This window comes from Podarcis muralis, chromosome 8 (assembly GCF_964188315.1).
Source record: "Podarcis muralis chromosome 8, rPodMur119.hap1.1, whole genome shotgun sequence".
NCBI classification, from domain to species: Eukaryota; Metazoa; Chordata; class Lepidosauria; order Squamata; family Lacertidae; genus Podarcis; species Podarcis muralis.
Window position 1 is genome coordinate 91,383,692 of NC_135662.1, and position 17,845 is coordinate 91,401,536.

The window sequence follows — 17,845 nt, forward strand, 5'->3', positions numbered from 1 at the left end:
ACACCATCAGAGCACTCCTGACATATGGTTGTCAAGCCTCTGCTTAAAGACCTCCAAAGAAGGAGACTCCACCACACTCCTTGGCAGCAAATTCCACTGTCGAACAGCTCTTACTGTCAGGAAGTTCTTCCTAATGTTTAGGTGGAATCTTCTTTCTTGTAGTTAGGATCCATTGCTCCGTGTCCGCTTCTCTGGAGCAGCAGAAAACAGCCTTTCTCCCTCCTCTATGTGACATCCTTTTATATATTTGTACATGGCTATCATATCACCCCTTAACCTCCTCTTCTCCAGGCTAAACATGCCCAGCTCCCTTAGCCGTTCCTCATAAGGCATCGTTTCCAGGCCTTTGACCATTTTGGTTGCCCTCCTCTGGACACGTTCGAGTTTGTCATATAAGATGTGTCTGTATAAGATGTGTCTTCAGAAGCCTACAGAATGCTAATGGGGCCTGTCATATTTTAGCACAGAATGCATTCCAGTATTACCAGTGATAAAGGCCCACTTTGCAATCCTTCGAGCCAATAACCATCAGGCCATGGCAAGACTTCAGGTACCCTGGCTCAGAGCTGTTTAGGGCTTCATATGAAAGTAACAAGATCTGAAAACTGACTCTGTGGGTAATAGGCAGCCAGTGCAGGTCCCTCAGCATTTGGTAGGGGGCACCATTCACCACCCAGCCGTATGGAAGGCCCCATACAGATGATATTACAGTAGTGGAGATGTGAGGTTAGCAGCATATGAGTCACTGTGGCCAAGCTATCCTTGTCTAGGAGAGAGCACAGCTGGCACACCAGCAGAACCTGGGGGGAGCCACCACTGTCCTGAGATCCCCCAACACCTGCAGTACACCAACACCATCCCCAACCTCTCCTGTTGACCGAATGAGAGGTCCAGTCTTCAAGGCTACACCAAAGTGAGAGTTGGTGGTGAATTGGTTGGTTTATTTAAGCTAGGATTCCTTTCGTGTTAGCCATTGCAGTATACATAATGAAGGAACAAATAAGATAAAGATAAACTGAAACTATGGTATATGCTTTTCTATATCAAATAACCACAATACCCTTGTTTATTGTTTTAATAAGCTATTGTATCACACCAAATCTTTCATATTTAGCTATGTTAGGTTTGGTATTGTCAGGGGGAGAAAGTATGTTGTGGCAGAAAGAGTAAAGAGACATTATTTTAAAATACCCATCAGAGACCCAGCTCAGAGCTGTACATCTTGTTATGGAGGAGGTTCAGAAGCCTGTGGACTGGACCAGAAACAACACAATTTGGGGGGGGGCATAACTAGGTTTCATCCAGATGTCCTTTATATTTCACATTCATTATGATTTGTGCTCCTGATGCTATTTGGGTGGTCACAAGCAATTGCACTATGAATACTGTTTGTGCATGAAAACATTTTGCGGTGGTTCCACTGCTTCACTTCCAGTCAGTGCATATCCTATAACTTCCTGCTGAAATTCCATAAGATTTTATCCCATAAATGTTCCAGCTTATTTTTGTCCTGTTTTTGTAGCATAATAACTCCCCCAGACAGCAAAGTATAATGTGGTAGCACTGGAGAAACATCACAGAACAAACAAAAGTGCCCCTGTTGCACTATTATTGCCTCCAGAAAATGTTGCAGTAAACACTGACAATAAAGCACCAGCTTGGAGGGGATCTGAGGACCCAGGAAGGTAGAATGGATTCAAATCCACTTCTCAGTCTGATCCTTGGACTCCTTTGCTGTGCAAGATTGAAGCTGGCAAGAGATGACACCCCCGGATGCTCTCTGCCCTAACCTGCAGGGCTTTAAATGCAATGTTGGAGCTGCTATGTCTTCCTCATTATGATTGTTTTCTGTAAGCATTAGATCCACTTACTTTGAAGTAATCATCTTTAGACTTACTCAAATTTATTTCTGAGCTAACAAACATAAGATTTATTTGACCATTTACTTACAAAATTTGCATGCCGCCAAATGGCTTCCCCTCCCACTGGCCTGATCCTTTGATTTCTATGTCTACTAAAGTGGAGGCTGGAACAGCTGGTCAAGAGGCAGAGCTGAGACAGGCTGCTAAAGAAGCCAGGGAGTCTCCCAATCCTGCTGCAACCACTTCCCTCCCCCTGGTTGTCTAGTACATGCAGAAAAATGAAAAGAGCAGAACAGAGATTGGCTGTGTGAAGACACAGTCTATGACTGCTTGGGAAACACCCTGGAGAAGAGGAGCCTTAGAGAGCGGTGGAAAGGCAGGAACCTTCAGTCATCACAACTGCCTCATTGGGGCAAGTCCTACAGGGAATTGTTGCTGGGATCACAAGGCCTTTTTTCTGAGGGTCCTCAAGGGTAGACAGAACTGGCACATTTTTTTCTAGAAGAAAAGCACTGCCTGTGTTGTCTTGGGTTTTTTGAATAAAGAGTTAACTTCACTGACACTGTGACTCCGGCTCCTGACAGTAAGTATATAAAAGGTTTGCCTTTAAACCTTCCTCAATGGAGTGAAGGTGTGAAACAATGGGAACCACCATGATTTTACTTTGCACAGGTTCTGCATGAATGAAAGACATAGTGAGCCAGTTTGCATGTAATGCTAAGCCAAACTATGGCTTTAGAGACATGGGGAAGCTCCTGGAAAAGAGATTGTGGTTGCTTTGCTCCTCTTCTGGTCCTGCTTCTTCTGTGTGGCTCTGAGCAAAGCAAACAATGGTTTGGCTTAGTGTGATATCATAGAACGGAATCATAGAATGGTGGAGTTGGAAGGGATCCTGAGGATCATCTAATATAACCCCCTCCATTGCAGGAATCTCAACTTAAGCATCCCTGACAGATGGTCATCCAACCTCTGCTTAAAAACCCCCAGGAAGGAGAGTTCACAATCTCCTGAGGGAGACCGTTCCACCATCAAACATATCAGAAACTTCATCCTGATGTTGAGTTGGAATGTCCTTTGTAACTGGAAGTCCTTGGTTTGGGTCCTGTCCTGCCAGTGGCCCATCTAGTCCAGCATGCTGTCATTGCTGTGGCCGACCAGATGCCTGTGGGAAACCAGCAAGAAGAATTTGATTACAACAACAGACCCTACTTCTGTGGTCTCCAGCACCTGGTATTTGGAAGCCCTGCTACCTATGGAGGCAGAGCATAGCCACCATGACTAGTAGCCCTCTTCCCCATGAATTTGTCTAATCCTCTCTTAAAGCTACCCACACAAACCACAAGCTATAGCCAGGGTTTGTTTGTGATTTGTCTGGAGGAGGCAAAGCATTAGCTCAGGTTCAGACAACTTGCTAAGCCAAACCATGGCTTAGCTTACAACAGCATAGCAAGAGCAAGAGTGGAAGAGGAGAAAGGGGGTCACAATGGCCTCTCTGGGATGTCTCCTGCTTGCACTATGCCATAGTTTGGATTAGCGTTGCGTTGTGAGAACCAGCTCAAAGTTTATAAAAGCTGCTAAAGAATAATATAGCTCCCAAATCCTGAAAAAAACAGTTTTCTTGTTAGAGCTGTGCAGCAGATAGCAGGACTCACTCACCCACTCCTGAGCTAAAGCACTTCTTTGAGACGTGGCTCCATCTTTCTTATGAACTGACAGATGGTTCCAGTCACAGCCTGCTGTTGTTTTCTGCAAAGCAGCATTACCTTCCTTGAATTCATGAGTGCCTTTCAGTCAAGGCTCAAATGGCAGGCAATGCAGTGAATCAATAAAATCTCTACTTTCAGCTGCAGGGCTGGCTAGTAATTCTTCTCGTGTCACTGCCTGGTTAAACAGTCATACTCCTGCTAAAAGCTCTGCAAGACATAATAGATTCATGTGGTGCTGGCCTATTGTGTGGCATTTACCCTGGAAAAGCAAAAGAGGTTAGTGTTTCACTAAAACAAACCAGACACCGATGCATTGTGCATAGAAATGTATTCACACATTTCAATCTGCCTCATTAGAGCCCACTGAGACTTCCTTTCTCTGCCTCTTGCGAAGCAAAGCGCAAGCATCTGACATATTCATGGCGAACCCTCGTTTCAGAACAGTTCACACATCAAGCCCCAATGGATCTGTCAGGCCAGCCCCTTTGCCCAGTTGGGTGGTAACTCATGTAGAACATAGGTTTTGTTTCTGAATTTCTGTGAAGGAAGGCAGACAAATAAGTGGACTTGAGCAATGGAGAAAATGTGAACCTTAGAACTTCACTGAAAGACCACTGAAAGGTGTTTGCTTGTCTATTTAAAGTTTTAGTTTTCACCTATTTCAGGACCTCAGAGTGAGCAACAAAACTTTAAAATTAAAAAAAAATTACGTTGATATAAAATACAGAACAGAACCCAGAAAAATAAATAAATTAATTAAAATTGCCTATTGGAATAACACTGGTTGCATGATACTAGGATCATGATATAGCAATTCTGAAGTGTTTCATGCCTGCTGAACAAGACTTTTCTAGATGCCCTCTATAACCTGGTTTGCACATTACATTAAACCACTGTTTAAGAAACTATGGATGAGTAAACCATGGTTTAGCACAGCTAATTTCAGCCGAAGGGATGCATTGGCAGAAGTTCTAGAGGCAGAAGTAAGAAGAACAGTGAATGTGAATCTCACCTTTGTGCAATAGAGTAGTTTCCACACATATGCCTCTCCATCCTTCAGATAAGCAAGGGGAATCATCATAGATCAGGGACACATTCCAGCCAGGGAAAACTCTAAAGGAAGGCACAGAGCAGGATCAGTGAGGGATGTGGCCTGGGCTGAGCTCCAAGGGTCAGGTAGAGGCACATGAAGGACCACATCTGGTCTCTAGGTCTTAGGTTCTTCACCCCTGGTGTTACATGCAGACCCAGTCCAGTGCCTTAACTATGGCTTGTTAGAGAAAACAGGCCCTGGTTAGTTGCTAGCTGACTGACCTTACCCATGGTTTAGTGTTACAGCTGAATGTGGACACTTCCTTAATGATGGTTTCAGTGTGGTTTGCTTGTTCACCTCACCCAAGTTGCCCACCAGGTGACAAAGAAGCTACCCAAGGGTGGCTAGAAAATGCAAGCTCTCTCGGCACTTCATTGCTTTTGCTGGCTCTTCCTCTGATGTCACTGCTAACTCAATCTATGACAGGTTCCAGGACCGGCCCACTTGTGAAGCCAGGTAAGGCAACTGCCTCAGGTGGCAGGATCCCAGGGGTAGCAGAACCTGATGTCAATCTCTCCCCCCACCGTTTCTGATGTAGATCTTCATTCACCCCTTCTGTCATGGTGGAAGGAGGGTGCCATTTTGTGGTTCACCTCAGGTGCCAAAATGTACTGGGTCACCCTGACAAGATCTGTCCCCCTGCCCAGCTGCTCCCATTGTAGCCTTCATTTCATGCACACTGGAGATAAAACCCTAAAGGGACATTTTGGAATTCATCTTTTAGCTGAAATTTGTATTGTTGAAAGGCTGAACTTAAGATTACTGAATTAAATTTTGTTATTTGTCTCCCCTGTGGGGAGCTTTCCAAGGAAAAGCAAAGACAGGAAATGATGCTTGTCCCCTTTTCCTCCACTCCTACATGCTTCTTTTTGCAGTAGTTTTGAAAACTTACATCATGCTTAGTCCAAGTTAACATTAAACCTTAATAAAAACTATTTTTTAAAAAAAATTACCTGAGAAGGATGGGGAGGCCAGGAGGGTTTTGGGGGCGGATTGTGACAACTGCTGTTCATCACACTCATTACGGCTCACAAGCAGAGTAACAGTGAAGGGGTGAATGTGGAGCAGTGAATAAATGCCCCTGCAGCTGTGTGCATTAGAGGGAACTTGCGGGTTGGGAATCTGATTCCCAGATGGAGTATGGTTCTAAGTCATGAGTCAGTGGGGACTGGTGGTGGGGAGAGGTGTGCTGTTAGATGTGGCACTGCTCCTTTTGCTCATGGCAACTCAGGGACTCAGTAATGTTGGGGTGGGGGTTAGCTGTGCACTACTGATGGGTAGTGAGAGGGCATGTGGCTTTGTGAGGGAAAGCCAGGAGCAGGGCACCTCAGAGACTATGAAAAAGGTGGGAAGTGGGCAGGGAGGGGAGATGAGGACAAGTCAAAGAATGATGAAACTAACCAAGGTTTGTTTAGTTGTCTGCAGGGCAGCTTGCAACTTGTTGATCAAACTATGGCTTGATAAACCATATTATGATTTTTTGCTTAGAGGTCTAATGCACAGTTGGTAATAGTAAAAAGAATTATTGGCTAGATTTAGACTTGTGATAAAACTTGAAGGCCCGGGTGGGCTCTCCTGCAGGCCTCACGACCATCAGGTTCCACAGCTGAGATTATGCAACCTGCACCCACAAGCCACATCAAAGGGCCCCTGGTTTTCTTAGCCCAGGGTAGCTAACCTGCTGTCTTCTGGATGTCGTTGGACTCCTTAGCCAGCCTGGCCAGTGATGGAAGTTGAAGTACAGCCGTGTCTGGAGGGCCACGGGCTAAGCCAACTGCTGCCCTAACCCAACAGAGCAAGAAGTCCCACTCTATCCTGAGGGCAGCAAAAACTCAGATTCACAAACCTCAGGGATCCAATCAATGCTGAATTGATTTAGCCACTAAACCCCACAGGCAGAATTCTGGTTCAGTTTCCCACAATTTTCGTATCCAAACAGGCATTATGCAAACTGCAGTTAGATAATACTTCTAAATGTGGCAATTAGAGACCTGGAGCTAATCTCCTTTGCACCAAAGAGTTGCCCCATTGTATCAGGAAACATTCTGTCCTTAAGGTACCAGGAACAGCCTTACTCCTTACCTTGTTTACCACATACCAGAGTGTATGCATAATAAGAAGAGGCCCACTCTTCTTCATGTGCTACAAGGTGATATTTAGAGTCTTTGTTCTGCCTCTAATGCATATGCAATTAGAGCTGCCCATATAAGGATCTCTTTAGCAGAATGTGTAATTCTAGGATTGGACAGAAGCTTATGCATATTCATGCCTTAAGAACTGTATATCAGAGAGTGCCCGCTCTGTAAGCGCCACTCAGAATTTGGAACTGATTCCTCTGAGTCAACTTTACTGGTCAATAAAGACAATAAACCCTTTTCTTCTCAACGTGCGTGGGATTTCCTTTCAGCCTGTTTATTTGCAACAAGAGAATTGGTTTGTTAGAGTCAGCATTGACCATGGTATACAAACTTACTTATTTTTGTTCCACTGTGGTCCTGTGCAACTCACTACCTGCATATTGGACATTTCAGAACCTTCTTGCCACTGTTGGGTCAGGTGCGATAGTTGCAAGCAACCAAGGGCTTTTTCCAGAAGACTGTGAAATGCAAAAACTATTCGACCAGAGACCTTAGTGGGATGAATGTGACTAGAAGACTACTTCTAATCTTCCCACAGGTTTAGAGGAAGGCTTATACCTCTCCACAACTGCTTATGTTACAGTTTTGCTGTGGCTAGTGATGCTCACAACTCAGAGGGCATACACATAGATTCCCAGTCAGAATTTAGAAGCTAATAAATGCTGATTGTGGATTTTAATCCCTTTTTCATTTGTTATTTTAGAGCCCATGTTAACTGGCTTTTTAACTTAACAAGCAATGTGCAGGGTTTTTACATTTAATGAGGCCTGGATAATGATACTGCATAGCTTCGCTGTCTGGATAGATCAAGAAAGGCTGGAGCAAAGCGCTCCCCATTGGTTATATTCCCATCCATCATGCCCTTTCATCATTGCTAGTGACTGCTGTGGAATGCTCCTTCCACTCTGTTTTCGATGAAAGACTGTACCAAGCTGATCCTATGTATTAGACGTTCTGAAATATTTCCTCCCACTGTTAGGTCAGGTGCAGTGCATGTTAGGAAGCCAGGACACACTGCAGAATAGAGAGAATATTGTTGGCTCCTCAAACTTCTCCCAGCCTAACCTCGCCCTTTCTAAGGCAAACTTCGGCAGATGTAGACAAGATTTTAATAGCTATATAAAGAGATATGCATGACAACCTCATTAGGGGCCCTATAACAGCCTGTCAGAATATCTCTGGGAGGACAATATAAGTGTCTAGTTAGTTACTGCATTGCTAGCTACGTTCTGTGGGCCCCTCTCATCTTCCATTGGCCTGCTTTCCAATAATGCTTTCCACCACATGCATCCACTTTTCCTTTCAACTGCTTCACAATTGCTGACATAACTCTTTAAGTACAGAAGAATCAGAGCTGGTAAGTGACAGTAATAAAAAAGCACTTAGTGGCCCACCCCACTGCTAGCCCTGATACGGTACATTATGAAAGTTTTCTTCTTTTCTTCTGTAATCATGAGGACCATTTTGGGCCATCCCAACATCTGCAGGAGGTCAAGGCTTGGGGAGCGCAGAGATTTCAAACCATCTGCCACAAAAAAGAGAAGGAAAGGAAGGCCCTAAATGATGATCTAAAGAGCTATTTAGAGTTATTTATCACCCAAGCAACAAACCCATCATTCTTAATTGCGCCTGCCTATTGTCTTTTCATGCACAACCAAAAGGCCTGTGGACATTGTTAAAATAGATTTTAAAACCTTACTGCAACTCGAGGGCCATTTTAACCTACTGAAAGCTCAAAGAGACTGAAGGGCTTCTCTTTTCATTCTTTTGACTGAAGGCTGTGCATCTATCCTGCTGAAAAATTCAACATTCTTCTAAATAACCATAGTCTGCAAAGGTCACAAGCCAACTAATAAGCATTGAGGTCTGAAGTTTGCTGTAGCAGCACTGACTGCTTTGGGAGTTATGCTGAACATGCTGAGGGAGGGCCATGGGACATGCTTCATGAGGTTGCTTTCTGCTGCATATTTAAGGATTTGTTATTCTACTGTCTGGGAAGCATCCGTAACAAACTGAGGACAAAGAAACAAGCCTTGCCTGCTCATGTATATTTGAAAGCTACCGTTTAATAAAGACTATACTATTCTTTTTAAAGTTTGAAACACAAAGGGGTCATGGGTGGAATGGATGACTCAGGGCTACCAAATGTCCATATTTTGGAAGCCTCATCCACAATAAATAAAGTTCAAAACATGGTGGGATGCTGGGGGAAGGGTGAGATCCCCCAAAAATATAAATCATAGCAGTTAGCCATATGTTTTTCAAGTACAGAGGTCCTTTGTAAAATAGAGAAAAAATTGTGTTTACCGAGACAGAAACGAAATACACTCTGGCCCAGTTTATACATCCACCTAAAAAGATGTGTGTCAGCTGGCTGGAAAGTGTGAATGTTCTTGCAATTCTACAATGCTCAGAGAGTCCCATGTTATGGGCTTATAACATGTGCAGAGAGTCCACATGGATTTCCCCCACTTTTGGTGGAGAAATACTGCAGAAATAAACCCTCATCTTGTATTATGTTTCAGCTAGGGTAAGAGTGTGGGTTCATTCGTGGCTCTTCATCATGGGTATGGAGAAGTGATGGAAATGGGTGAAGTGTCCAAGGTACCTATAAAGCTGTACCTATAAAAACGCTGAAACTTGATCTTAATATTTTAAAAACCCTTTCATCCAAATAATGATTTTGTCACTTAATATTATTCCTGCCAGTTGCTAGCAATTACACATATTAAAACTCAGGAATCTAAGGGAAAAGAGCAGAAGCTCAGGGTGGCGTTAAAGGGGGCTTTTTACTGTTATCACAAATCTATAGTGCAGTAAAGAAACTTCTTTTCCTTCAGATACTAATTAGGCACGTACATAATTAAGTATCCTAAATAATGAAATATAATATACGCTGTGTGCCATAGCTCAAAATATCAAGCTATAAATTAGTAATTGAAAGCTTTATTAATAAATAAACCCTTGGATGTCAGTTCAAAATATAAAGAGATTGGGGGTGGGGGAAGAAAGGCACTTTTTAGCCATCCATGAGCTAATTACAAGCATGTGAATGAACTTCCACATGCATCGATACATTTGGCATAAATGTCAGAATAGAGAAAGTGAATAGACATAGACCCCTATGTATGGGCTGCTGTATCTGTTATTCTACAACAGAAACTCTGTGTGAGTAAATGTTATTTTTATCTTTACAAGACTGTTTTTGTGATTTATTGTTTTAAAAGGGGGAGAAAAGGAGGAAATACCAGGAAAATGCATGCCTTAAAGCATCCTAGATTACTTAAACCAAATGGCTAAAACGAACCTATTTAAGCTTCCTTTTAAGCTGAAAGGGCTGTACTCTGATGAACTCACAAACATGAAGAAGGAAGGATGATGTCTAATAAATATACCCTCTCCTAGCATCTATTCACATCCCAACACATATTTCCACCTCCTCTTGCACTCATTTCCCATTGCTTTCCTAAACTTCTATGGCTGAAGAAGCCATAATATAAAAAGTCAGGGATTTTAAAGAGTGTAACTGGTGATCCCAGATTCCTCTGAGTGGAAATATCCACAGGTGTGGGCTCAGCCACCAGACTTGCTTCTCCCTAATGCTTCAGACTGGTAACTCACCATTTCATTTCCAATATTCAACAGCATATTAATAAAATGGATGATGATATCGATATCTGCACTGATTATGGTGAGGATGCTTCCAAAGTAGCCACTGCTCTAAAATACGATGTATATCTTCACCTTCCTGCCTCCCCCAGGCCTCCTTTGTTATCTATTTCCACCCTTCTTTCTTTCTTAAGGCTGGTCACTTTCTCCCGTTACCTTCTCAGCTCCCTGCGCCTTACAATTTTCTTTTCAGATCTCATCCAGTAATGCCGATGATAGAGGGAGGTTTTGCAGTGTAAATCTGTGTCTACAGATGGAAAAGACTGGTCTATTGGTAAATGAATGAATGAATGAATGAATGAATGAATGAATGAAACACATTAGAGGGACTTTAGGCAAAAATGCATGAAGGAACCTTGCACCAAAGTCACAGATGTCTTCATCGATAACTTTCCCCTCCCTCTCAGCTTTATGACAGTACTTCTCTTGCCCAGATCAGCAAAATATTTCAGGAGGAGAAAGCAGACAGATTTCATGCAAACATGATGGGACATTATATAAATCAGTATTAATAGTGGCAAATGATGATAATTAAAAATGACAACTGTCTGGTCTGGCTTTCTGTTGTAGTGACAGCGTAAGTTCCCATAGTGCGGTCTTTAGACCATATTTTGGTTTGGGATGAGCACAATCAATGTGATTAATGTCTTGATCTTTGGTTAGCTGGGACCTTTGTTGCCTGCTTCCTAATTATGCAGCTTCCACTGCCCTAAAGCTCCTTCATGTAGTCTTGCATCCACATCAGAAGTGTTACCTTGGTTTTCTGTGCCCAGTTCACAGCATATGGATTGGAGCCTCTGCTGCACTTGCAAAAGAAGAAACACATCTCATACATTTTGTCACCTGCAAGTTTGTGCCCTCTTGTGCAGATGGAGTCAAAGGGCCCATAAGAAAATCATGGACCACACACAAGTAAAAAGATGTTTGGCAGACAGGTGAAGCTTTCCCCATCATTGAATTCCCATAGTAGACTTTTCCTGTTAAATTTCCACCCGTCACACAGTTGCAAAAGGCACAAGAGCCCTGCTCCTGCCCCCCAATGCCCATCCTAAACCATGCAGGCCTGGTACAATAGTACCTTCAGTGCCTCTTGGTGGTCCTGATCCATGTCCAGTCAAATCTCACATCAGATGGACACTCTGAATTCTCTGCACCTTGACTGGTCACAAAAGTAAGGATGCTACAAATCCTACTCATATCTTCCATTAGTGCTGCATAGAAGATCTTGCCCCCACACCAGCCCAGCTAGCTAAATGGAACCTCTGTATTCAGAGGCAGTAGGTCTATGAACAAAGAAAAGAAGGGAACAAAGAAAAGAAGAACTCTGCTACCCTTGTGGTCTGCTTGTGACCTTACAGAGGCAAGATACTGCTGGACTATGTGGAAACAAGGGATTTGCCCAAGGCTACCAAGTGGTGGTTTCTGAGCCCAAGCACTCTACTCTGAAACCACCATCTTAATGGCAAAATAACAACAACAGGCTAATTGCAACCCTTGCCAAACTTTAAGATGCCTTAAATGTGTTGTGTTTTCTGTATAAAAAACTGAACATTTAGCACTGAACTATCTCTTGTTTTCAAGAGGAAAATGTCTCCCCTGCATCACTCCTGGATTGCAGGGGGGTTGGACTATATGATTTATGATTCTGTTATTCATATCCTGGACCTCTTCTAGACTGAAGGGAGTAGGGAGGAGGTAGAACCAATGTCAAAGTGGAAGGGGGCAGAAGTCAGGCATGGGAAGACTACAGGATGAGTTTGAAGGAAGTGGATTCACTCCAAGGTGGTGTAAAGATTAATTAGGCAGCAGTCAGGTAACTTTGCTGAGTATTCAAATGGCCATCTACCTTAATGAATTCATGATGCATGATGAATTTAGATTTAAATTACAGCGAATGGCAGATTAATTTGCATAAAGTTTCACTCATTGCTTGAAACTCTGCCAGCATCTAGAATGGAATCTGAAACAAGGGGGTTTGGTGGGATGAGCGTGCAGAACCTGATAGCCTTTTTCTTTTCCTCTTTCCCCTTTTCACTCCCCTCCCTCTTTTTCCAGTTTGGAAAGTAGCCAGTCTGAGACATAAATTGCTGAACTCAGCGCACACTTTAAAAAAAGTTATTGAAGTATTTCCATCCCAGACTGAAAGTTAGACATATTTTAAATCTCTATGGACATCTTGCTCTTCAGATCTTGAAGTGTGCTGATGGTGCACATAGCTTTTTCGTCTGACCTGGTATGACTTCTGCAGAGCCACTTGACATTGATGTTTGGGAGTCTGGCCTTTAGGTCCCACATCCTTGATTTCAGGGCCAATCAGGTGCTTAATAAGTTAGCGAAAGTGTTATTGTGGTTTGGAGACAGGCAAACCCTCTCCACAACCACAGATGTAGCTTCCCATACAATCTGAATGCTCCACGCAAACATCACTTGAATATTTTATTTGCATATTTCTTCCCAAAGAGAAAAAAAAAAAAAAGATCCAAAAAAAATGAGCATCATGCAATTTGGGCACCTATTTTGTGAGTAGCACCCACATTATCTGTAGTGTAATCTGTGTTGCAGGGGGATGGTGTGCATTTGCTACATGAAGATTTTTGCTGGCCCATAAAGGCTGGAAACAAGTATAACAATTTTTGAACACTAGAACTAGTCTGGAAATGATATTACCATGTTCAGTATAATTTTCTTTATGGGGGTAATATCCAAAAAAACTATTCTGCAAGTCTGGTTCAGTTTGAATCAAGCTGGCTGTGAAGGTGCCATTTGCTTAGTACCAAATGTGGAGAAGGGGGATGCTCAGGAGAGCCTCTCACACTCCCTTCCTTGCCCAACTGCTGCATGGCAGCCCTGCCAGTTGGGTCTTTTTTTATATAATATTTTTATTGATTTTCCAACATAAATTAAACACAATACAATGCACAATACATAAACAAACAAACATGAAAACACGTATGTCAGAGCTGCCTCCAGGTCCCAGCTCACAGAGGACCAACGCTAGCCGGTAGTAATGTACAAAAGTCTTTATTGAAGTACAGTTTCCATTTTCAAGCCGCAGCGCGCAGCTCTACGTCTTAGAAGCTAGACCGGCGAAGCTCCATCTGAGTCTCCACCCAATGTACACCAGCTTAAGACTCTAACCTTACTCCACCTCTTCCGTCTCTCCTTTCTCCTCTGGGTCCTTCTGCCCCCCGGGGTCTCCTCCTTTCTGGACTCTTCTGACGCTGACGCTGACCCCCCTGACTCCTCCCCCTCCTTTCGGCGGGCTTTGGGACCTGGCTCCCTATCTGGGCTGCCAACTGCGCCGCCCTCCTGTACATTTGAACTTGGCGCGCGCGCCCAGCCTCCAACCTTCCTCTTGACCGTTTCCTCGCTCTCCGATGGAGGCATGGCCAATCCTGACTCCTCTCCTCCCGCTGGCGGTGAGCCTCCTGATCCCGATACCTGGGACTCCTCCCCCCTACTGCGCTCTGGTGGGGAAGCTGGTCCTGATTTCCAACTGCTGCTCTCTGAGTCCCCTCTGGCCCCTTCTTCCTGGGGTGTCCCCCTAGGCACCCCCCTTGCTCTGACCATGGGAGCCCCTTTCTGTGAATCTTCCGATTCGCTGGAAAGACTCAGAGACCTCGGACCGCTGTCATCGCTAACATTTCCGTCGGATTCCTCCCCCTCGCTCTCTATTTCCTCCCTTTCCTGTGCCTCTGCTCCTGAGCCCCTGACATCCATCCCCCCCTCGAAGCCCCCCTTCCCCCCTCCCCTCCTTCCGGTGTGGGTACTGGGTGCTCCGTCGTTGTGGGGGTGAGTGCCGGATACAGTTCGTCCCCCGTGGCGTACATCCAGCCGGATAAGTCCGGCTCGTTCTCTGTGCTCTCGCCGACGTCGATCTCCTCTGCTTCCATCTCTTTGCCTCCGTGCTGGAACCCAACGTCCTCCCCCAACACGTCCATGTCCGTCTCTCCCCCGTTCTCCTCTGGGGATGTTGCCTGCCAAGGACCCCCCAGCCACTTCCTGCGCCACTGCTCCTCTGGTCGATCGTCCCACCAATAAGAGCGGTCTGAGGCAGACCCCGAGGGTGATCCCTCCGGGGAACGTGTGTCTAGTGCCGGTTCCTCGTCCGAGGCGAACCCCTGGAATGTGCTGGCTGAAAGTGTGGGTGTGAAAAGCCAGTCGTCGAAATACTCGGCTGGCATGGGCCTGTGTGGGAAAAGGGCATGAAACTCGTCTTTGAGCAGAGGTTCCTCCAAAGCATAGTCCGGCACCCAACTGTTGGCGCTGGCCGGGGTACCTTCTCTGGTGAGAAGATATTCTACTCCCTCTTCCCCCCATCTCGAGTCTAAAATCTCTGTGACCTCGTTGATGGGCTCCCCCCTTGGCGACCCCCCCTTTGTGGGCGTTTCCCTGAGCGGGTCTGGTGCCGTGCCTGGCTCCTGAAATCTGTGAGGTGCTTTGTAGGGTGTGAGCACTGATCTATGGAAAACTGGGTGCATTCTGGATCCCTCCGGAAGTGTCAACCGGAAGGCCACTGGATTGACCTGTGCCTCGACTTGGTAAGGCCCTAGCTGCTTATGTCCGAGCTTCTTCTTCGCTAACGATCTGGCCGGCACTGCCTGGGCTGCTAACCAAACCCAGTCTCCCACATGTATGTCTTCCCCAACCTTTCTGTGTCTGTCAGCCTGCAGTTTGTATGCGTGCTTTGCTAGTTCTAACTGCCTTCGAAGCTGTTCGTGGACCTCCCGCAACTCTGACACTAAGGCTTCCGCTGCCTGTGGCTCCCCCTCCCCCACTCTCTCTAATCCCGGGAAGGTTCTGGGATGCCTCTCGTTGTTGGCGAAGAACGGTGTCACCCCCGTGGACACGTGCTTCGTGTTGTTGTAGGCGAACTCGGCGAGCGGCAGGTAGTCCACCCATGTTGCGGGCTGCTGATTTGCGTAGCATCTCAGGTACTGCTGCATGATGGCGTTGACCCGCTCCGTTTGTCCGTTGGTCTGCGGGTGTCTCGCCGACGCTAGGTTGATCTTGACGTTCAAGATGCCCATCAGCTTCTGCCAGAAGTTAGAGATGAACTGTCTCCCCCGGTCGGACAGGATAGACCGTGGTAGACCGTGAACCCTGAACACGTGGTCTATGAACAGTTTGGCGGTCTGTTCCGCCGTGGCCACCTTCGCGCACGGAATGAAGTTGGCCATTTTGGTGAACATGTCCACCACCACTAGCACTGCTGTCTTGCCCCTCGAGCTGGGCAGATCCGTGACAAAGTCCAGGGCCACCCTCTCCCACGGTTCGAGCGGTGTCTGCAGCGGTTCCAGCAGTCCCGCCGGCGGTTTGTGCACTGACTTGGCCCTTTGGCAGGTGTCGCACCTCGAGACGTAATCCGCGACTTCCCCCCATCTTGGGCCACCAAAAATCTCTGGCTACTAATTCTACAGTCTTCTCTTTGCCAAAGTGCCCGGCCGTGGATGCGTCGTGCAACTGCTGCAGTACCTTCGCGCGGAGGTCGTCTCCCGGTACGTAGAGGGCCCCTTTGCGGATGAGCAATCCGTCGCGTATCTGGAACTCGTCGTCCTTCGCCGTGCCCCTGTGCACCTCCTCCATCTTGGCTTGTGCGAAGGGGTCCTCCTGCAGCGCGTGACATACAGCATCCAGGTCCACGGTTGCCGAAGCGCACGCCCACGCTTTTGGTGTGAAAATGTGTTTGGCCGCCGCTGGTGCCGCCTCCTCGAGGTATTGAGGCTTCCTGGACAGTGCATCCGCCATGACGTTGTTGTCGCCTGGGATGTACTCTATCCTGAAGTCGAAGTCCGCAAAGAACTCCGCCCAGCGTATGTGCCTCTGGTTCAGGAACCTTGCCGTGCGCCAGTACTCCAGGTTCTTATGGTCTGTGCGGACCTGCACTGTGTGTTTGGCTCCGATAAGGAAGTGCCGCCATGCCTTGAATGCTGCATGAATGGCTAGCAACTCCCTGTCCCAGATGGTGTAGTTCTGCTCTGACTTGCTGAGCTTCCTGGAGTAGAAGGCGCACGGTCTCCAGTCCCCATGCGGGTCTTGCTGCAACAGGACTGCTCCCACGGCCCTGTCTGAGGCGTCCGTTTCAACCCTCATTGGTCTGCTGGGATTCACATGCAGTAGCTGCTCTTCGGACGAGAAGAGACGCTTGAGTTTCTGAAAGGACTGCTCCGCTTGCTCCGTCCAGATGAACTTCTTCTTCTTGGAGCTGAGCGTGTCGGTAATGGCCGCCGTCTGCATAGCGAACCCCTTGATGAACTTGCGGTAAAAGTTAGCAAAGCCAACAAACCGCTGGACCTCCTTCCGATTGCGCGGGCTCTTCCAGTCCAACACTGAGCGAACCTTGGCGCTGTCCATGGCGAGCCCCTTGTCCGACAATTTGTAGCCCAGGAAATCCACCTCCGTCATGTCGAACTGGCACTTCTCCAGCTTGGCGTACAGTCTGTGCTCCTGCAGTCTCTGCAGAACTTCCTTGACGTCTCTCTCGTGAGCCTCCTGCGATTCTGAAAATATCAGGATGTCGTCCAGGAAGCAGACGCACTTCTTGTAGAGGAGTCCCGCCAACACGTGATGCATGAAGGCTTGAAAACAGTGGGAGCCATTTTGTAATCCAAAGGGCATAACTCTGTATTCATAGGTGCCCAGGGGCGTGAACATGGCCGTCTTCCACTCGTCGCCCTCCCGTATGCGAATCAGGTTGTACGCCCCTCGCAGATCCAACTTGGTGAAAACGCGTCCTTTTCTCACCGTCGCGAGCAGGTCGTCGATCTTGGGCATGGGGAAGGCTGTGGGCTTGGTTTTCGAGTTCAAAATTCTATAGTCCACCACAAGCCTTTTTTGGGGCGTGTCCTTTTTCTTCACAAAGAATACGGGACTGCCCCCCACTGCCTTCGACTCCCGGATGAAACCGCGCTTCAAGTTGTGATCTATGAACTCCCTGAGTTCCTGCAGTTCGTCTTCAGACATGGAATACAGTTTCCCGGTCGGCAGCGTCGCCCCCGGCAGGAGGTCAATCTTGCAGTCATAGGACCTGTGGGGAGGTAGCTTGTCCGCTTCCTTCTCGCAGAAAACCTCCAAAAACGCTGCGTACTTGAGGGGCACTGCTTGCAGCGTGCCTAATTGTAGCTGCGGGTCATCCTCTTCCCCTTCCGGGCTAGGCAGAATGCAATGCTCCACACAGTAGGAGGAGCCGAAAGTCAGTTGGCGCTGGTACCAAGCCAATGCTGGGCTGTGCCTGTGCAGCCAACTCATGCCCAATACTACAGGCGTGTCCGACAGTTGGGTGACATTGAAGCTGATGACTTCCCGGTGATTTCCAATTTGCATCACCATCGGCGGCGTTTGCTTCACCACCTGCCCCCCCAGCAATTCCCTGCCATC